The 24,058-nt window shown below is 32.4% G+C and overlaps 1 pseudogene; it reads right to left on the bottom strand.

Annotated features, from left to right (window-relative positions):
* Nucleotides 1–18,926: 18,926 nt before the first annotated feature.
* On the bottom strand, nucleotides 18,927–23,726 carry LOC111984563 (GDP-Man:Man(3)GlcNAc(2)-PP-Dol alpha-1,2-mannosyltransferase-like; annotated as a pseudogene).
* Between the last annotated feature and the right edge of the window lie 332 nt (nucleotides 23,727–24,058).

The following is a 24,058-nucleotide window of genomic DNA, read 5'->3' as shown; positions in this document are numbered from 1 at the left end:
TTGTGACACTTTCTTTCTTTTTTGATGGTTTTCCTTGTGACATTTCTAGTTCTACTGTAAACTTTCCATGACATTGGGCAAAAATATTTTACACTTTTTTTAAATTGATATATGATTTTAATATTCGAATAAATTCATCATTTTTTTTTTTTTACTTTGAAGGAGAAATTCATTATTTTTCAAGAATTTAGGATTGGTATAGTCTTTATAGATTTATTTGAATTTTGAATGGTTTACAACTTTACATCTATAAATAATGTTGTATTTTTATCATCTATAGAATTTATGACTATTATATATTCATTGGCTCAACTAAATATAGTAATAATTTTCAATTTTAAAAAACAACACACACAGTTCAAAACATATGTTTTCGAACCTTAAGGGGTTGACTTGGTGGTTCTTAAAGCTTCATGATATCAATGAGATTCTAGGTTTGAAAACTTGCTAGTATCTTCGAGCCACTTCCTTGAGATTCCTCCTTGTAATAACTTGGTGAGTGTAAGACGAAGGACTACATACACCTGAAAGAATAGTCAGATATTCATAGATGCCTGAACACCTTTGTTGTAAAAAAAAAAAATGTTTTCTTTCCATTAAGGTTTATTTTTTTAATTATTTTTTTAAAGAGAGTTTCAACATATGACGTCCGCTTCTGATGATAGTTTTTTATCATCAAACCAAGATATTAATTAGTTTTTGGTGTAAGTGAAAATTAAACCTTAGATTTTTTATTCAATCATCAGATTTTATCAGTTGAATTAACTAGAATCTACTCTTTCCATATATAATTATCATTTAAATTGTATTAATCATAATTAATGTTTTTAAATATTTTAAATCAATATTTTTGTTACATAAATTAAAGATTACACATTAGAATATAACGATAGTTTCATAAAAATGTATACAAATTAATTAGATAATTAATGTTACTCTTTTTGGTAATTATATAATGTTTTGGGGTACAATAATTTCCTTCTCTCTTCTCTTACATAATAGTAGACCCACTCATAAAATTCATGGCAAGACCCACTATTCATGTGAGAGGAGAGAGTGCAACATTATTGGACTTCCAGAGTATTGCATAATTTTTCCTTTTTAGGGTAATATATGTCACTCTCATATGCCTTAGCATATACAACATAAAATAAGAGAAATATAACAATGAAATTTTTGTTTTTGTATGTAGAATTTATATGACAAAGTAGAACATGTCCCAAATTAATCTTTAACCATAAAAATCATAGCTAATTTTCTTCTAATTAAAAAAAGCACATGTTCTTGTATCCCTAATTCTCTAAATAAAAATTGAAGAAGAGTGTACAATTTAATAATTAGATTTTCAAAATATGTAGTAATGTTAGGGAGAGTTGTCATTTTAAACCACTATCAAATTTGTAACAAAGCTTCTTCTTCTTCCTCTTCTTCTTCTTCTTCTCTCTCTCTCTTTTTTTTTTTTTTTTTTTTTTTTTTTTTTTTTTTTTTTTTTGAGGATAAAATTTGTGACAAAACTTAGTCCCCAATTACCTGTCGCAAAAGTAGAAAAAAAAAATCACCTCACTTCCCGAGAAGATATAATCAACAAAAGATGAAATTGTAGCTAAATAAAAAGGATACAACCTAAGGATTCGTATAATTAGGGAGGCTTATAATCTTTGTGGTCCATTGCATCCTTGACAAATTGTATATGTTTTTGGGATGAATGCAAAGAATTTTATTAACAGATCATAAACAAAGGACTAGGGAACAGTGATGGCTTCAGGAATTTTTTTGAGGGGGTCATTAAAAAACTTAAATTAAACAAAAGGAAAATGTTAAGGGCATTGGTTTAGGAACTAAGAACTATTTTAATGTGAATCTTAATGTCAACCAAAAAAAAAAAAAACACACACACACACACACGCGCACACGCGCGCAAATATACATGAAGACTTACAATTTTCTTTTATGAGTTTTCATATTTTGAAATTATTACATAATAGTTTATTACCAATTTTTGTTATTTATTATCAATGTGGGTAGGTGTGATCATTTTATTTTGTAAATTAAGATTATATAATATTTTTATTTTTATACAATTGTCATTATCTAATTGTCATTATTTTTACAAAAATATTTTAAAGTAAATGACAAACTCAACCCACTTGTACTGTATTAATTATTGACCCATATTAACCACATTCTTTCATACATAAAGCGTCTCTTAATCAATCAAATTCCTTTAACATCATTAACTTTTAGCATATTTTATTGTGTGGAAATAAATGTGAAGAAGGTGGTCCCAACTCCCAAATATTGAGATGAAGCCACAAGAAAGTTGAAAATATATATATCTTCGTTATATATAACAATTTGTTTGTTGAAGTTTGAATTCTGTTCAATCTTCATAGGAAGCTCAGGAAATACCGCTAGATCAAGAGGTCGTTGTAATTCGGAGAGTCAAATCTTCTATATATATACCAGACATCGAAAAACTATTAAACAGAAAAAGTTCCATTATCTCTATTTTTTATTCCAATATTTGCATAAAAAATTTTGAAATGGAAAGATTAGGTTACATACAAAAGAATGATAGTTGGCAAGTTGAAAGTTTGTTCAATACTTTTTAGGTTACATATGCCCCGTAGTCACGTGTTGAATTAAACAATTTTCATAAATTTATCAAAATTGTTTAATTCAACACGTGAAAATTTATTAGTTGAAAATTTTCATTAATAAGATAAATTTATTAGTTGATTTTTTCAGTCTCACTATTAATTCAACTAATAAATTTATCTTATTAATGAAAATTTTCTGTCAAGGGTTGAAAGTGAAGTAAGATATATGGGTCTATTTGATTTGATATTGACTTGTTAACATCAGTATGGACTATAGAAGAGTGACCAAACAAACACACGGCACGGGCCAACACTCTTGTTCATACGGCCCACGCTATTTACATATGGTGGAGTCACTCACACCAGGTGTTACGACTTACAAGTTGCGGAAAGGATGTTATTTGACGCACTAGCATCGGAATGTAAAAAATGTGTTTATTTTACATTTTTAAAATATATTTTATCTATTTTATTATCTTATTTTACAACTTACCTAACATTTTAGTTTCTATTTTTACATACAATTCATTAAAATAATATAAACTATATCAACAAGTAATATAAAAAATTTGATTTCTCTCTCTTTTCTTCCATCTCTCTATCTTTTTTTTTTTTTTTTCATTAAAATAATATTTTTGCTTTACATCCTTGTGAACAGTTGGTAAAAATTATAAAAACCAACTCCTGGATGTGGGGCAATTTGGCCTTGTTGGTTGCTAAAATAGCAACTGGGAGGTTTTTACACCCTTAATGCTAGTGCTCTTACATAGTCAGTCCTAACCACATTGCTTGTCACGTCAGTAGCTTAAATCTATGCAAGGTAACAAGGTTTTGATACAAGATCCTATATATCTACCCTAGAAATTTTGTCATGCCATTAGATGTCTACTCCATCATCAGTGCCATGTCAATGATACAAGATCTTGTCATGTCAATCGATACAAGATTTTGCCATGCAAGACATTTCAAATTCAGCTTTTCACCTTTAGCTTGAAGGGGTGTTAAACCTATTATAACCCAAGTAGCCCAAATCGCTAATTAATTCATCACACACAATCACACGACACTTATAACATAAAAATCAAATAAGCTAATGCTAAAATGGCCCTAGATGAGTGCAATTGAGGTTGGTTATAGATATTTACCTTTATCATTTTTAGTTTCTTTCAATGAAGTGGATATGGATATTAGCTCACTAATCATCTACTTGGAGACTGGGAGTAGTAGTTCATGCATATATCGGCAATTTGAATTCAACTTTATTCATGAAAATGATGATTGATTGAGAAACATTAGAAATTGGGTCTGGCTGCTTTGCCACTTAGCCTCTTAGCCTCTACATGGGTAAAACATGGTAATTAGATAAGTGGGATAGGCCTTTATTTGAAATGTTGTAACATTTACCTTTAATTATATCTTGAAGAATGGAATTCATTGAGTGATCTTAGTAGCCTCTCATTGACAGAAAGGTTGGTAATGGTGTTATTCTGAAATGATCAAAATTTGTTACTTCCATGTTTTGGGCCACAGTGGCAAATTCCTAGTTTCCTCTCTAGGAGCAGAGGAGGACTAGTAGTTGTCAAGAAGGCGTGCCATAGTTTTGGGGGATCTAACTATCTAAGGAGGTAAGTGATATAGACTTCGATGGAGACATGGGGATGGGATTGGATTTGGAACAGAGAAGAAGGTAATGACAATTTTCTGGAGAGAGAAAAATATGATAAACTTTAATAAAAAGAACATTTAAATAGAAATAAAGAAAGAATAAAAAAGTTTTAACTAAATAAAAAGAATAGAAAGTTTGATGAATATGCACGTGAAAAGCTGGTAACTAAAGTAGAGAGTAAATTTTTTCAACTACAATTTGAAATTTTTTATAACGAGTGAATAAGAACAAATTCGTTTAAAAAAATAAATAAACAAACACGTTAAAAAAATTGTACCAAACAGAACCGTCCTCAAGGACGAAACCAAAAATTTAGTGTGACCAAAATATTTTCAACGTTTAATAATGAAAATTATATAAAATTTCAAGAATAAATTAACTATAAAATATAAATTTACAGCCGATTTCAATGCTAAGAAACTATAAATAAAAAAGATTTTATATTTCTTAAATTAAAGGATAAATTACATTCAGCATCCTCGAGATTTGTGATAAACCCAAATAAGTCAAAGACATTTCAAAACTAACTAATTTGGTCCCTAAACCATGAGAAATTATAGTCCTCTAGTGGACAAGTGATGTGGTCCACAATTCCACTAAAAAACTTTTACTTGTTTAAAATTGCTCCCAAACCATATGCTAAATACAAAAATTTCATTTTTAAGAGCATATGGTTTGGGGACCAAATTGGTTATTTTTGAAATATTTTAGACTTGCTTAGTATTAGCTTAAATCTCAGGGTGCCAACTGTAATTTACCCTAAATTAAAACATTTCATGTATGTTAATCATCTTTCAAGATGTATTAAATTTTATTCAGCAAAAAAAAAAATAAAAAGTACTAAATTTTAAATCAATTTCCCTCATACTTATATTATTAAAATTATGTTGTCATATCCTATTTCGCATCTATATATATATATGTGAAAAATAAATTTGAGAACCAAAAACAAAAATCAACTCCAGCAACTAAAATATATATATATATATATATATAAATTCTTGTCATGTCAATCGATACAAGATTTTGCCATGCAAGACATTTCAAATTCAGCTTTTCACCTTTAGCTTGAAGGGGTGTTAAACCTATTATAACCCAAGTAGCCCAAATCGCTAATTAATTCATCACACACAATCACACGACACTTATAACATAAAAATCAAATAAGCTAATGCTAAAATGGCCCTAGATGAGTGCAATTGAGGTTGGTTATAGATATTTACCTTTATCATTTTTAGTTTCTTTCAATGAAGTGGATATGGATATTAGCTCACTAATCATCTACTTGGAGACTGGGAGAAGTAGTTCATGCATATATCGGCAATTTGAATTCAACTTTATTCATGAAAATGATGATTGACTGAGAAACATTAGAAATTGGGTCTGGCTGCTTTGCCACTTAGCCTCTTAGCCTCTACATGGGTAAAACATGGTAATTAGATAAGTGGGATAGGCCTTTATTTGAAAAGTTGTAACATTTACCTTTATTATATCTTGAAGAATGGAATTCATTGAGTGATCTTAGTAGCCTCTCATTGACAGAAAGGTTGGTAATGGTGTTATTCTTAAATGATAAAAATTTGTTACTTCCATGTTTTGGGCCACAGTGGCAAATTCCTAGTTTCGTCTCTAGGAGCAGAGGAGGACTAGTAGTTGTCAAGAAGGCGTACCATAGTTTTGGGGGATCTAACTATCTAAGGAGGTAAGTGATATAGACTTCGATAGTGACATGGGGATGGGATTGGATTTGGAACAGAGAAGAAGGTAATGACAATTTTCTGGAGAGAGAAAAATATGATAAACTTTAATAAAAAGAACATTTAAATAGAAATAAAGAAAGAATAAAAAGTTTTAACTAAATAAAAAGAATAGAAAGTTTGATGAATATGCACGTGAAAAGCTGGCTAACTAAAGTAGAGAGTAAATTTTTTCAATTACAATTTGAAATTTTTTATAACGAGTGAATAAGAACAAATTCGTTTAAAAAAATAAATAAATAAACACATTAAAAAAATTGTACCAAACAGAACCGTCCTCAAGGACGAAACCAAAAATTTAGTGTGACCAAAAAATTTTCAACGTTTAATAATGAAAATTATATAAAATTTCAAGAATAAATTAACTATAAAATATAAATTTACGGCCGTTTTCAATGCTAAGAAACTATAAATAAAAAAGATTTTATATTTCTTAAATTAAAGGATAAATTACATTCAGCATCCTCGAGATTTGTGATAAACCCAAATAAGTCAAACACATTTCAAAACTAACTAATTTGGTTCCTAAACCATGAGAAATTATAGAGTCCTCTAGTGGACAAGTGATGTGGTCTACAATTCCACTAAAAAACTTTCACTTGTTTAAAATTGCTCCTAAACCATATGCTAAATACAAAAATTTCATTTTTAAGAGCATATGGATTGGGGACCAAATTGGTTATTTTTGAAATATTTTAGACTTGCTTAGTATTAGCTTAAATCTCAGGGTGCCAACTGTAATTTACCCTAAATTAAAACATTTCATGTATGTTAATCATCTTTCAAGATGTATTAAATTTTATTCAGCAAAAAAAAAAATAAAAAGTACTAAATTTTAAATCAATTTCCCTCATACTTATATTATTAAAATTATGTTGTCATATCCTATTTCGCATCTATATATATATATGTGAAAAATAAATTTGAGAACCAAAAACAAAAATCAACTCCAGCAACTAAAATATATATATATATATATATATAAATTGATGACTCTGACAATGGGAGAAAAATTTAACTTTGCAAAGATGCAGACAAAGAAAAGATTTAACATGAAAATAATGAATTCAATTCGATTTTATCAGAAATACTCAACATTATGTTATACTCACCAAACTACATAAAAAAAGGAGATGATTTTCAAAACATAATATTTTCTTCATTCTTTTAGTTATAACTTATATCATTGCCTATTGAGAAATTATAGAGTCCTCTAGTGGACAAGTGATGTGGTCTACAATTCCACTAAAAAACTTTCACTTGTTTAAAATTGCTCCTAAACCATATGCTAAATACAAAAATTTCATTTTTAAGAGCATATGGATTGGGGACCAAATTGGTTATTTTTGAAATATTTTAGACTTGCTTAGTATTAGCTTAAATCTCAGGGTGCCAACTGTAATTTACCCTAAATTAAAACATTTCATGTATGTTAATCATCTTTCAAGATGTATTAAATTTTATTCAGCAAAAAAAAAAATAAAAAGTACTAAATTTTAAATCAATTTCCCTCATACTTATATTATTAAAATTATGTTGTCATATCCTATTTCGCATCTATATATATATATGTGAAAAATAAATTTGAGAACCAAAAACAAAAATCAACTCCAGCAACTAAAATATATATATATATATATATATAAATTGATGACTCTGACAATGGGAGAAAAATTTAACTTTGCAAAGATGCAGACAAAGAAAAGATTTAACATGAAAATAATGAATTCAATTCGATTTTATCAGAAATACTCAACATTATGTTATACTCACCAAACTACATAAAAAAAGGAGATGATTTTCAAAACATAATATTTTCTTCATTCTTTTAGTTATAACTTATATCATTGCCTATACATGAAAACATATATTGTAATACCTGGAAAAAGAAAAAAGAAAGTGAGAGACTTTAAAGGTAGGGTATTTAAGTAAATCTGTTTGTGGGGTCAATTTTATAATTAATATCACTAAGGGAGTTCTTAGAAAATTAGATCGAAACTTTAACTATATATAAGCTAATTAATTATAAGTCAGAGAATAAAGAAAGATATTTTTTAAAAATGACTTTTGAGTTTGTTCAAGTAAAGAAAGATTGACAGCACATTTGAGTTAAGAGCTTAAGAAATCTCATCTTTTATCAAATCTAAGCTTTATACGAAATTAAAATATTTTTATGTGGATATTTTTGGTTAGTAGTGAGACTATCTAAATATCTAATGAGTTTTATGACACAAACAAAAAAGTGTTTAGAATTAGGATTCTTTTGTTACTGTTTTTTAAATAATAATTTTTAATATTTAAATAATATTACATATATTTAATATTTTCACACACTTTTCACCGACACATATTTTTAAAAAATACAAATAATATTATTAAAATAATATTACCAAACTGCCCTTATCTTTTCAGTAATTTGGACGCTGGGTACTGCAGATTTGTCTGTCTCAATGTTGTGATTTTTGTTTCTTATGCCCACTGTTGTGTCATGCGTGTAATAGTAGATGGAAGTTGCAGAAGGTTAGGCATGGAGAGTCAGGTTCTGCACAAGTTTCTGCCTAAAAGAAGTTGTACCGAACTGTGGATTTGGTGAAAAAAAAAAAAGGAGGAAGAATAGTGTATCAGTAAAAGTTGGATGCTTGTATGACATTTTAGGAAAAAAATTTCAATTTTTAAATAATATTATACATATTTTTATATATATTTTTTATGTTTATGTATTTAAAAAAATATAAATAATGTTATTAGAACAATCTTATCAAGTTTGTTGTTTTGATATGATACAGTACATTTTCCTAGTTTTGTCCTCATCTCTAAGAGCATTCACAACAGTGGAGCTAAAAATTTAGCTTTTTAGCTCTACTAAAAGTTAGTTTATTTATTTTACCTATACACATGCTGCAGTAGTTGATCTATTTTAACTTTTAACATAATAAAATAATATAAATATCGTAATAAAATAATATATCCCTTATAATAAAATTATATATCTCACTACTCAAAAAATAATATATCTACTACAATAAACAACGATCACAACCACCCGCAACCATTGCCACTACCGCTGCCGCCGCCGTCGCCGCCGCCGCCGCCACCACCACCACCATCAAAAAAATTATTTTTTTCAAATAATAATAACTTACCACTTAAAATTTATTACAAAAATATTATGGTAACATTTCTTAATTTTAATTTCTTATTATTCTTAATTTTATTTTTTCCATTATCTTATTTTTTTTCATCCAAATAAACGTTTCTTTCTTCTCTTTCTTTCTTTCTTTCTTTTTCTTTTTTTTTTTTTTTTTCCTCTTTGTTTTTCTCCTCCACACACGTACTCCTCTTGTCTCATCCCCTCAGCCACACTTTTAACTTTCAACCATTTCTTATTTTTTATTGTTTTATCTTTTTGTTACTTTTTCTCCTCATCTCCTTCTCCATTTATTCAAATGTCCTCTCTTTATTTCTCAGCAAGCTTCAGTTCCGCTCACTAGGTCCATCACCACGCCTCTATCAACCTCTGGTTCATGGTTTGTTTGTTTGTTTGTTTTTTTTTTTTTTTTTTGGGTTCAAAGGAAAAATTTGCAGAAGAAACCATTTTGGCAGTGGGTTCTGCCAATGTTTGCTTTTTTTTTTTTTTTTTTCCTGGTAGTGGTGGGTTTGATGAGTGTGGGTGTGGTTGGGTTTGTGACTAATGTGGTGGTGGTGGTGGTGGGGGTTGTCGTGTTGGTGGAGGTGGTGATTGATATTGGTGGTGGTGGGTTTGATGAGTGTGGGTATGGTTGAATTTGTGACTGATGTGGTGATGGTGGTGGTGGTGGTGGTGGCGGTTGCCGTGGTTGGAGCTGGGTCTGTGGCGGTGTGTGTCGGCGGCATGGGTCAGGGGGGCGGCGGCGGCCTGTCTGTGGGTAAGGATGGCAGTGATTGTACCGGAGTGTCTGTGGGTGAGCTTGAGAGGCTTGGAGGCTTGAGAGTTGAGAGATGAACGAGAGAGAGTGAGAATACAATGGGAGTGAAAGACTGACCAGTTTTGATAAATGAAAAAAAAAATGGGAACAAGTGGATTAGTTGAATAAAAAAGTATTTTTTTAGTTTTAGCTCCATGCTACAGTGCATATCTATTTTTAGACGTGCACTGTAGCGAATCATCTAAATTTTTTTACTTTAGCTCCACTGCTGGAGCATCATTTTAATGAAAGTGGAGCTAAAATTTAGCATTATTACTTTATACCACCACTGTTGCAAATGCTCTAAAGAAAACTAGGGGTGGCAGGGGATTAAAAGAAAAAAAAAATAAAAATAGAAGATGGGTCCAGATGGTGTCCTTTACAAATTTACTTTTGACCCTATATGGCTATATGTATATTGTATTCTATAGGCTTTATAACGAGGAACTATAAGTGGCTTAAAGTAAAGAAACAAAAATATTATGACTATGTGCATTTTTGCTATAAGAAACAGTGAATTATTTGTTAGGCTTAGTGAGAGATAGAATTTATATATATAAATTAATAATGGTTCTAAAATATAGGATAAGTCTCCTATGATGCTATTTTTGTCCATAAGAAAAGAGTTAATAATGATAAATTATTAGATATTTTTAGTAGTTTCTCTTTTGATCAGGTATCGTTATAAGTTTTTTTTTTTAAAATTATTTGATTATTGAGTAAATAGTATATGTAAAATTGTTTTAGGTGCTATTTAAGGATTTTAGAAAAAAGTGTTAGAAAAAAGTGTTAGGACTTTTTAGTATGACTTTTAAAGGTAAGTAACCTTTCTCCTAAATTGTTTAATTTTGCATATATCATTGCAATTTAGTTACTGAATATTGGTTTACAAATGTTACAATTTTATTTCTATTGTTTTAGCTACATTGATTTAAAGTAAAGAATAAAGAATTATCACAAATATATTTGATTATTGAATATATGATTTTATATATGTGTTTGAATGAGATATATTTATGTTTGAACTATGATTTAATATATATGATTTTGAACCATTTGACTATATTTTGACTTTGATACCCAGTCAATGGGGGTTATTCATTAGTACCGAAACTAATTCTATTTAGGGCATTACAAGTCTATTGTGTTTCTGGGTCCAGCTAATGGGGGATATACATTAGCACAAAATTATTTTCATTTGAATTTGATGCTTGGTCACGGGGATATAGCACGACCATAGTTGTAAAAGATTGTTAAGAATATAAATTATTTCTGAGTATTTGAACTATTTTGAGCCCTTGAAACTACTTATGTGTTTTTGGAATCTATTGTAAATTACAGCTTTTGATATATGGAAAATTGATTATTTTCTAATCCATCTATGATATATTTGTAAGATTAAAATATTTGATCTATGTACAACTTATTATTTTACAGATCTGTTTGCTTGATAGAACTTATTAAGACTTTGGTCACTTATTGAGTTGTCAACTACCACCCCCCCCCTTGACCTGAAAAGAACTTTTTCGGATTGTTACCAATAACAACCTTTTACCAAGTCTTCACATTTTGCCTCCTCGGCCGAATCATCGATAGACAACGTCGAAGGTTTTAACTACTATAAATCCTTTTTAGCATGGGCCGAGGACTCAGTTTCGAGTTTATGGCAGATGACAGCCACTAAGCATTGTCTAACTATAGACTAAACTCCTAGGATCTTCTTCACTTGGCCTTCAGATGGATATTTTACCTTCTGGTACAGAGTAAAGAAACGGGCTCGTAATGTATGAAGCTAGGGTCTGGCCACAATTACTGTGTAGAGTGAATAAGCATTCACAATGATGAAATCCACCTGCACCACTTTTGAACCAGTTTGCACGGGTAGCCTAATTTGGCCATTCAGGTGATAATCTTCCCATCAAAACTCATCAAGGGTGAGCTGTAGGGCGTTAGATTCTCGGGTTTCAAGTTCAGCCCCTTATATAAGTCGGGTACATTATTTTAGCACCACTGCCTTGGTCCACCATCACCCTCTTCACATAGTATCTCCCAATTCTGAGGTAACCACCAAAGCATCATCGTGAGGCTAGATGGTTTTGGCTTTATCCTCATCCGAGAATCCCAAAATTGGTTAAATTTCCGTTTTAGCCTCTTTAGCTCTTGATTAGCATCCTCGACAGATAGCCGAGCCATGGACATTACTTTGGACAGGCAAGACCTAGTCTTCCTCGGTGTAGCGAAGATGACATTTATCGTTCCCAAGGGGGTCTGGAAGAATCATCTCTCCAAGATTCTGAGTTTGCCTGGCTCCCCCGACCACTGAAGTGATGTAAGAGCTGTTTTAACTTGGCCTCACGGACGAGCTGGTCCAGGTGGTCCTAGAGACTCCTACAATCTTCTGTGGTATGTCCATGATCTTGGTAGTATTGGCAATAGAGGCTATGGTTGTGCCTTTCAGGGTTTCTCACCATTTTATTGGCCGTTTAAAGAATGACTCATTCTTGATTTTCTCTAGAACTTGATGCACTGACTCTCAGAATACAGCATTGACTGGTTGAAGATTCATCGATCCTGATTGTCCAACAAATCTCTCCGTGGTTTGTTGTTACTATACCGATCTGACCTGAAAACCCTCATCTCTTGAGGATAAACTTATCCTTTCCTTTCCCCTGCTGCTGATCTTCATCTTCCTCAACTCTTTTATACTTATCAATCATGTCCATCAGTTGGCACACACTAGCAACAGGTTTACCAGTCAGAGATTTCCTCAAACCGTGCTCAGCTGGGAGGCCGAGCTTAAAAGTACTGATGGCCACTTCGTCAAAGTCACCATCCATCTCTTTGAACATCTCCTAATACCTATCTGAATACATTTTAGGGTCTCACCCTCTCGCATGTTTAAGGATAGTAGGGAAGCCAAAGGCCGAGGAACCCTGCGACGTGTGACAAAACGGGAACCAAATACTTGGGTGAGCTCTTTGAAGGAACTTATAGAATCTGCTCTCAGACTGTCGAACCATCTCATTGCGACTGATCCTAGACTTGATGGGAAAACCTTACATATTAAGGCTTTAACCTTGGAATGGACAGCCATCCTCTGGTTGAAATGGCTCACGTGCTCCACAGGGTTCGCTCGACCATTGTAGATGGTGAACGTTGGCTGATGAAAGCGCCGAGGAAGTTTTGCCTCTTCAATCCTACGCATGAAAGGCGACTTGGAGATTTGGTTTAGGGTCTTGCTCATAGCGTCATTCCCACACCTCTACGTGACGAGCTTCGAAATTGTCGTTCACGATAATGCTCCTCTTCATAGGAGAAGGGTTGCTGGGTGGAGTTCGAGACCTTCGCCTGTAATAACATCCATTTCATCATCAGAAGAAACATCGGAGTTCGTAGAAGTTTGCTTCCTTTTGCATGGCGTAATTCTCTCTTTAACTGGTCGATCTTCATTTGCATGCTCTTGTTGTTTCTTGCATGGGAGATATGGCTCCCCTCTCGAGGTTGACTCCTATCATTGTGTGTGGTGTGGACATTTCCTTCACAGTCACCTCTCTGCTTAAGGTTGAGAAAAGGGTCACCGTGTTGGGATCCTCTCCATTCTTCTTGTTGTGGACCTGGTTCTACCATAGTTAACCGTTGCCTTCACTATCACACAAGCACTTCCCATAGACGGTGCCAATTGTAGGGACACAATTTGCGGCCTCAAGCCCAAGATGAATGGATGATGCCTAGTGACCCAGTAAATAAATTTATAGAGAGTTGGTTAAAGAACTAAGTCCTAGTGAATTTAATAATGGTAGTATGGGTTCAAAGATGATCAAGCAAGAACATGATACATAGGACTGGGAAATTCACTGTTCGAGGAGACGATTTCGAGTATAAACCAATATAACTGTTTACAATACCACCTTGATTGCTACAGTATTTCTTCTCTGTTTTTCTTCTCCCTTTCTCATGGGAGGTCTCTCACATTATATAGTTCTTTCCTACCATCTTGATCCTACACGTGTTAATCATCAAAGCCTTCACTTGAGTGCATGTCCATCAGATATCCTCTTTGCTTTCTGTGAGTTGTGGTAGTTGAAATTGCACTGTTCAGAGGTCTTCTTCACATAAATGTGGCCAAAAAACAGTACAGTGCATTTAATGCGGTGGTAGCAGCTTTTTCTTTAGATATTTCTGAGTTCTTGTGCTTTGGTACGTTATGAGGCTCATCCTTATCGTGGAAACCTCCTGGAAGGTCACCTAGATTACTGAAATACAGATTTGATCAGTATTCATCGTATCCGAGAAGGATTCCTCCTGGACTTTTCTCCTTTGCATTCCTTCCTTATGTGATTCTAAGCTTGGGGTCTCTTTCAATTACTACCCCTCCTTGGACACGCCCACGTCCCAAATAAGGCCAAGGCCCACTATACAAATTTGGGCCTTTATCCCTACACCATGCATGCAATGGTGAGCCAAAAAAAGTTTCTTTGGGGGTTATACCTACCTTAATCTTATAGGCATGTGTCTGTGACTCTATGTGCATCCATTATAAATTGTATGTAATTACTCAAACTCTAAAAAATAACATAACTACAATTTTAAGAAAAATAAAAAGTTTACACCATTATTACTTATATGTAGAATAATTTGAAGATTTCTTTTTACAATTTTATGATTTTATTACTGATTTTTAGATGCGAAATAATGCATATTCTCAAATTACATGATTGTGTACTTTGTGAAAACAATTTAAAACTAAATGGCTTAATAAGAAAGGGATTATAGTTTGAGAGATATTATTAGATTTTACGCATGCTTATACATACATATATATATATATATATATGGAGAATTATAACTTACACTAGAGTTTAAAGTTTTAAAAAAAAAATTTGAGAGGGGCCAAAGTAGTTTTTTTTTTTTTTTTAAGGTTATAAATATTTTATATTTATACCATATGGGAAAACTAATAGAGAGATTTTAAGAAGTTTGGGCGTTGCCCACAAGTGGCTCCGCCACCGCATGCATGACATGAGCAAATTCAATAGTAAGAGAGAAGATTGAAAAGGGTTAATTATTGTTTTCATATTATTGGATTTGAAATGTTCGATACAATATTTACACTTTCATATGAAATGTTTACATATAATATATTATAATAATGTGAAAGAGTGTGAATGTTATTAAATGTGAAATAATGAAAGTCAAAAAAAAAAAAAAACCTAAAATAATATTTCAGATATAAATCTCTTTCGGTGTATAAATTTTAATTATATACATACCCGCAAGAGAAAGAATATCAATAAAATTATTACAAAAAATGACAAGTCAAAAACAGAGACCAAACCTAAAATCATAAAATGTCAAAGCGCGTACGTAGGTGAAGAAATTTATGCAACGAGAAGATTCATTGAACCTAGACATACTTGTTTTAGTTTCTATATATTGGGTTTTAACGCTCTGAAGTTTAAAGTCTAAACACCAAGTTGCTATTAAGAGAAAGGAAACACCAACACACACACACACATATATATGGGTCCTAAACAAGAGGAAGAAACCACGTTGTCATTGAGGAAGAGGAATGAGGAGTTGGAGAGGGAGCTGAGGAAGAGCAAGGAGAGGGAGGAGCAAATGAAGCAGGAGCTGCAAAGGGCATGGGAGAGGCTCAAAATTGCAGAGGAAGGCGAAGAGAGGCTATGTTCACAGCTCGCTGAACTCGAGGCCGAGGCCGTCATCGACGCTCGTGCCTCTCATGCTCGAATCCTCTCTTTGATGGAGCAACCCTCCCAACGCCCTACTTTTTCATCCTGATCTGAAAAAATTATTTTATGAGACTGTCTTATGAGAAGGGTTCATCTTACAACATATGATGAGCTACATTTCCTTTAAAGAATCTTATAAAATACTCTCTTATTTTTTATGGATCTTGAACTCACTACCTCCTCTTCCATTTTGAGTTTACGAAAGTAAAAGGTGCAATTTGAGCAAGAATTCTTTGGCTTTTAAAGATGGTGTGTATATAATACGTGTTATCTTCTTTGTATTTGTTGTATATGATTACGATCTGTATATGTACAGTATGGAAAGACATACAAGAGATGGGATACGAAGATTAATTTTGTTCCATTTATCTCAAAAATAAAAGTGTGGCCATCTCTTTTTGTATTTTGTTTTTGTTTTTATTTCATATTTTTTAAAGGGTTTCTTTTGGGTACTTTCCTTGTAGTTCTGGCATGTTCGTTTGCAATTTCCATTTCATAATCAGAACATCCTTTAACCTCTGATTCTGAAGGAATGAATGATGAATGAATAGAGAGGAAATGTTTGAATATCAGAAAGAAGAAAATTAGAGAAAAGCAGTCAAAAGTTAATTTCTACACGATCCAAACACGGCCTAGAAACAATAATACAGCAGTAGAGAAAAGACTTTTTTTTTTTCGTTGCCATCTTGCGCCAAAGCCAAATTGCCAATATCCAAGATGATTTATAAAGCTATGCCAAAATATTAAATTATTCTAAATGAAACGATTGCTTTTTTTTTTTTTTTTTTTTGAGGAACGAAATGATTGCTTATTGCTTATTGCTTATTACTTCTTGCTTAAGCATTAGGGATAAGAGTAAGAATAATAATAATAATAATAATGTTATTAATATTAAAGTATTATGCCTAGTGTGTTTTTCACATCAAAACAGCATATCACAGGAGACTTGCACGCAATATCTCTAAAATTAATTGTTGCCAAACAGAAATTGCTCGTTTTAAGGATGCGTCTGTATTGCGTTATCAGACCCCTCAAGCCAAAGCACTTTTGTCAAACTAATAATAATGATGTAGCGTGTTCCATTAAAGTTTTAAAAGTATTTTTTTTTCCTAAAGTTAAAAAAACAGTTTTAAGGTAAATTTTAAAATTTATACTTTTTAAGAAGAAGAAAAAATATTACAATTCACTATTCATTTTTTATAAATTTTAAATCATTATTCACAGTAATTTACCATACAATTAAAACACTAAAAAGTTTTCCAATTAAACCTCTATATGCAAAAGCTTTACTATTAAAAGGTAGGCTCTATAGTTAAAGTTATAATTTTTACAATAATACCAAGTGGACAATAATCATCAAACAAAATGCTTTTCTTAATTTTTTTTTTCATTTTTTCTCACCTCAATCAATCTTGATTATCATGTTTTGTTGAAATTTTCAGTGCATTAACTAGAACCTTTCAAACGGTACCACATCATAGGACATCTGGACATGTGAGAATACACATAAGTTGTAAGCCATAAATAAGATATTATCATCTAAGAAAACACATTTCCGTGATTGCTCAAATTAAAGTAGTCAATGTTGTACTGGAAGTCGTTTTCAAAAAGTAAAGGGAATGAAATATTTCGAAACTGGTTAATATTGATGTATTGTTTCGGGAATACTGCTATTTATGTTTTTATTTATTTATATATTTATAAACAAATAAATTAAAATCCACATATTTTATCGGCTCAAATATTAGTCTAAGTACATTAGCCCAATATATTAGTTCAAATAACATATTTTATAACTCTTTATTTTTAACATTTAATAATAATTTTTCTTAACTTGGTTGAAACATCAACACTAGTCAAAACACTTGAAAAATCTCAAGTACAATTGATACAAACCGGTGCAAACTTGTATTTTATTTATGAGTGGCAAAATCAACACAAACCCACCCAATTATTAATTGGGTTAAATGGGTATTAACCCAATTATGATTCAAGTATCATTTCTACAAATCACCAAACTCTAAAATACATCAAAACCACTAAAATTACCAAAATACCCTCTCAACCTAAAAAATGGCCAAAATAACATCTAAACCTAAAACTGACCAAAATACCCCTAAAACCTAAAAAAACCTAAAATACCCTTTTAAACCTAAAAAATAACCAAAAATACCCCCAAAATCTACAAAATGACTAAAATACTCTCGAAACTCAAAAAATGACCAAAATATCTCCCAAAATCCAAAAAAAATGACCAAAATACCCTCCAAAACCTGAAAATTACCAAAACACGCCCAAAACCCAAAAAATGACCAAAATACTTCCGAAATCTTAAAATTACCTAAATACCCCCAAAACTCAAAAATGACCAAAATACTCCAAAAACCTTAAAATTACCAAAATACCCTTAAAATCCAAAAATTGATCAAAATACTCCCAAAACCTAAAAGATGACCAAAATACCCACGAAACATTAAAATTACCAAAATACCCTTGAAATCCAAAAAATGACCAAAATACTCTTGAAACCTAAAAAATGGTCAAAATAACCATAAAGCAATGACCACAACAATATGGTGATAAAATAGAGAACTAATGGAGAATGAATCCAAAGGAAAAACCATTACAAGGGTAACCCTACCCCAATCAAGGCAATTCTATAGGAAGAGAAGTTACAATTCTAGTTCAAAACCCTTTTATTCTAGACACTACCTGGTAGTAAACCTTACTGTTGCGACCCACAACAACAAGAACTTCTGAACTCTTCCTACATGAATCCCTTCATGAATGCCTTGTTTTTGTTCATGGCCATACCTTCTTAGTTCTAGCCGTTTCCAAGGACCCTCTTGATGGGACACCCAACTCACTCCTCTATGCTTGCCCATACTGCATCAAAGTATCAATGAACTACCTCTAGATGGACATTGAAAACTTCCTTTTCTATTATCATTGATGATTGAACTAAGCCTATGAGTTTAATAATTTACAGATCAGACTGCATTTTCTATAAAACTTCTTTAATAGACATTAAAAAAAATTAAATCTATAGTGTCTTTAGTAAAAAAAAATACAAAAAGTCTAGAATGTCTATTCCATGACAATTGCTCTTTATTATAAAAAAAACACCAATAAGTTTTTTATTATTGTAGTATTCAATCCCAAGACCCTTATAAAGACTTCACCAATAGAGTTAATTAAAATCCACAACCCATCAGGCCAGGCCATATGGTAGAAATAAATTATAATTAAGATTTTCTGAGGTATATTGGAGATCAAAATTATTTTGAACCATTTAGACAGCAAAACTTCATCCAATTACTGGATTACAACTAAAATGCCAAAAAATTGAAGGGTAGAATATGTTACACTCTTTGAGTTACAAGCACGCTGTATCTGTTGTTAGTCCATTATTAGGAACCAGAATTTAGAACCAGCCGGATTACAGCTTTGACATCTTGATTAAATCTTTGCTCAGAAAATCTGCCTGCTCGGCTCCTTGCAGCTGCAGCCATCTCAAGCCTCTCAGATTCAGACATCCTCATAATTTTCAGGATGGCATCTGCATATTCTTCCACACTACAAGCAAGAAATCCTGTTTGCAGTCCATCTTCTTCTAAAACAATGTCCATCTTTAGGCCAGCAGAATTATGAGCAGTAGAGATAAGGAAAAGTTTGAGCAACATATACAGTATTGGAGTTTTAAATAGGAGATCAGAAAAGATGCCAACCAATTGGGATTGCGCCTGCAGCCATATACTCTACAACACTAATGCCGAAATGTTCATCTGTCATAGAGTGGATTCCTGCAACAGCACCACCCAAAAGTCTCACCAAGTCCCTGCAGATTGTGAAGATTAGACCAAGGATAAGACAGCAAAAACAAGTCAAATCAGCAATAAAAGATCTACAACATAGGAGATAACCAAGATTGAGGAGATTGAGTTACTCTTTATTAAAAAAAAAAGATATCCATGACTTCAATGAGCTCCACAAAGATACACTGGCTAATGGAACTTTTTAATGGTAGTTATGAATTACATATCATTTAAATGGCTTCACTAATTCCCTTATGTCAATCACCACTGATCATATTTTATAATGAAAACATATTGTTGGCTTCCTCCAAACACCCCCAGGATTATATGAGATGTTAGTGGAAAAGGACAGTAACTAATTTCTTAATTAAGTGTCGGTCCACATAAAGTTGATTGTATGCCGAGCATACACAAGATAATACATGCACCATCATAAAGTCCTAGAACCACTGACATAATTAGTCAATGTCAACAATTCTGTCATTCCACATAATTTAGTTTGCCCAGTAGATCAAGACACGCATGGTAGCTGCTAACTTAGAACATTTGAATTTTCAACACTAAGGAGCACAAGCAACTGCTCTTAATCTGTTTAAGCAAGTACATGATGTATAGTAGTAATCTAATTAACTGCAGCCTATGAGGGAGAACACTATTCTCAAATTCCCTGCATGTGTATGACATGTCCTGTACTAGATGAATTAGAAATTAGTGTGTAATAAATGTAACCCTGAGTGGGAGAAGTCCATCAAATTGGCAATTCTTATTGGACTAAGGATAATCAATTTCTTTATCAATTTCTTTAACACACATATTCATCCATTAAATTCCACAAAACATAATATGGCTGTATAAAGGATCCAGACTATATTTGACAGGCACAAACCTGTACTTCAGATTTTATAGAATTTGACGTCCCCATCCATCTTTAGCTCAATAGCTTTATTTTTCAAATTTTGCAGTCTTTCCTCATCTGAATTATTCCGACAACTGCCCACAAATTGAAGTTTAGGTCTAGGCAAGTCTGCATCTAACTTTTTGAGAGCAACTGAAAAGGCTTCAAGTTGGAGAGTATGTGCCTGAGATAAAAGAATCAAGTTATGAAGAGCTTGCCATGCATAACTTCAATAGGCCCCAAAAAATGAGCCATCAAAATTATAGTACCTTGTGCTCATAAGGATAACACAAGTATGCACACCTTCTCTGGACGAAATTGAGCCACTGATATAATTATTGGACTTTTAGAAGGTCTTTCCAAAGTTTGGACAGCAACTTGTTAAAACCCACAGGTTTTTGCATCGGAATTTTAACAAAAGCAAGGATTATTAGATATTCCTAGTATTATTGTCAGAATAGAGAAAATATGTTACCGACATAAAACTAAAAATATTGCATTTTTTTTTTAATAAAAAAAATTACAAAAAAAAGAAAAAAGAAAAAAGGAAAAAAAAAGTAAAATGTGGCTAATCCTACCAACCTGCCACCAATAGATATTATCTTGTCACAAAGAAAACATAAATGATAACTTGTTTAATAAAAAATTGACAACAATAAATGATGACTTATATTCAAGAACATAAATTGAATGCTAAGATCAATAATAATGTTGCGTCATAAAGAAAAATGGAAGGAGAAATTTGGACCGACAGGAAGGAAAAAAAAATGCACACACGCATACACAAAGGCCTTCAACCCCACAATGCATACAAAATCCTTAGATTATAGAAACAAGAAATTACAAACCTGAAGTCCCAAAGTACCACAAGGAGGATACACTCGCTTAGTTCGGTGAGGAATTCTCCAAAGCTTTTCAATATGAGACTGGGTCCATGAAGAGTTGACCATAGCAAGGTGTGCACAAGAGCCTACAAATCCATACATCCAGCTAATAATTGTGTAATAGAGAACTTTGCACTGAGATAGCCAAATGCTGCAACAAACATAAGAAAATTTTACAATAAAACATAAGAGGAGAACAGGTAATATAAAGTTGTCTACAGCTGTTACAAATGCATGCAGGAGCTTTATGTAATGTAAAAGATATCAACTTAGGCCATCAGTGAGAACTCGGAAAAGAAATGGATACAGGACCTCATATGATTATTAGGTTGCTGACACGCCTAAGTTAAATATTCATTAATCTGTATGGGCATGTGACCATATACTTGCCTGTGGAATTTTTTAAAGGGAAGTACCCAACACAAATGTTTGACTTGCTATTGACAAAGATGCTTTAAAGTCACTACCAAGTTCATGACTTAGATAAATCCACACTCATCAAATTATCAATCAACATTAATTCCAGAATCATGTGGATTCTAACACATTGCAGGGGCCCGAGGAGCAATAACTTCCCTGCCATGCTCCTTAGCAACTTTTCAATCTAAAATTATTAAAAAAAATTATAATTATATTCTAATTTTCATTATTACAGAAGGAAATGAAAAACTGAAGGTTTTGATATACAAACAAACCCATCAGGGAAACATCACAAAGCATAGATACAAAATGTGTGATCTAAAGATTTAAGAAACAAACCTTTGAGCAATCAAGGCATCATTGTTATACATTGAGTATCGTTCACGAACACGAGATATCATGTCTAAACTAATATAGGGTAATGGGTATAACAGATAACTTTGCATCCAAACATCTGTGCAAGAGGATACGTAAAAAGCATATCCACTAGTGTCAAAATAATATAAGGGAGTAAACTTGTACAAAGCTTCCCATGAGAGATAGACCGAACCCAGACTTTGACCAATCATAGTGAAGTGAGGGTAAGTGGTTTCTTCAACCCACTTCCTTTTATAGAGATGCACCACCTGAACATATAAGATATCATAAACTAAGATAATATAACAATGGTAACAATGAAACAAAAAATTCAAAGATTGCCGAATATTCACAACAACATGCATTGTAACAGCAACTAACATCAAATGAACAAAGAATCAAACACTCACCATAATCGGTAAGATAAATCACTGCTACTAAAGTACAAAATCCCAGCACATTCCCAACAACATTAGTGATACAATCAACAAAATTGGAGATACAGTGCTACGCAAGGCAATTGAATGTTCCAAAGGTTCAAGGTAGATTATTGCGGACTAACATCTCACCAATAAGCTTTGGCTCAAATGGCATTTCCATAAGGCCCATGGGGTAAGAAGCACAGGTACTCCAAAAGTCTCTAGTGCATCCATGTAATTTGTTATTGAAAATTATTACCTTAGAATTTTATTGATGTTTTTAAAGATTTTGATAGTTGTTGGTATCACCATGCATAGGTGTCTTAATTTTTCAAGAATTGTCGTGTCCCTTGACAGTGTCGATGTCCATGCTTCTTAGCTCGTGTTCAAAACACACTGGAATAGTGGACACATATGTAACTTAAATATACACACAAACAAACAGCAACAAAAACATATAAGGCTAACATCTCAGCAATAAGATTGCCTCTCAAAAAATAAACATGTAACTAACTCTCACTACTACACCTATAGGAGTTGTGAAATTTGTTTAATTCCAAAACTTTTTCATGAATTAGTACATCTTGAATAGTTCCACACTGACTACATGATATAAACAAATTCTCAAACTCACAATTAAATAAAATCCCAAATCCAATCAGCTAATTTCACTAATTCCAGAAAGAGAGAGAGAGAGAGAGAGAGAGAGAACCTTAGGTGGGTGAATTAGCTTGACTCCAAATCGATCAAGAGCGCGAGCCATCAAGCTGTGAGGCGAGGCATCGTGGTCACCAGTGTAGATGACGCAGTCAAGGTCAAGGAGAGAAGGCTACATCTGCATCGACGAAATATTAATAAGTCTAAAAGGTACTATTGAACATAAAACTATAAGATTTAACATCTAACATAATAGAAATAATACCTTAATCCATTTTAATCATTTATAGAACCAAATAATAATAATTTGATTATAAATATGATGACAATAATGTGATGAGGCTACCTGATCGTTTGCTTAAGCCAGGCCAATCTAAAGATTCTAAACAAAGCTCAGCTTAAATCTAGGAAGGACACAAGTAGGGGTACGGGTATGACACTAGCAATTTTTGAAAAATTATAACATAACACAGTGGGTACAACACTCAAATGAAGCGTCCATGCTTCCTAGGCTTTAATAAATCCAAGCATAATTTAATGTTAAAACTCTAACCATTAGCATTCTAATAACTTTACATTACAAGCAGAGTTTTCACCATAATGAAATCTTATCAATGAGTGTCTAGACCTATCATTCTTCAACAGGCACAATCAATCTAAATAGCTTAAAAAAACCAGAATTGGCTGTTGTGTAAGCTTTGCTTTGGCAAGTAACAAAAAGTTCTGTTGGGAATTTAATCAAACACATTGGACTCATAGAGAGCCAACCAAATAATAACAACTCCCACATGGAATTCAAACCCACAATCCCACTAACTGAAAGAAACCCATTTTACTAACACAAAAATACATATTATTTCTTGGGTTCTTTTTTCTCCTTCATCAATTGCTTTT

This window comes from Quercus suber, unplaced genomic scaffold (genome assembly GCF_002906115.3).
Source record: "Quercus suber isolate HL8 unplaced genomic scaffold, Cork oak 2.0 scaffold_633, whole genome shotgun sequence".
In the NCBI taxonomy this organism is placed as follows: domain Eukaryota; kingdom Viridiplantae; phylum Streptophyta; class Magnoliopsida; order Fagales; family Fagaceae; genus Quercus; species Quercus suber.
Note: the sequence above shows the minus strand (reverse complement) of the source record. Positions and strands in the feature narration are given on the sequence as shown.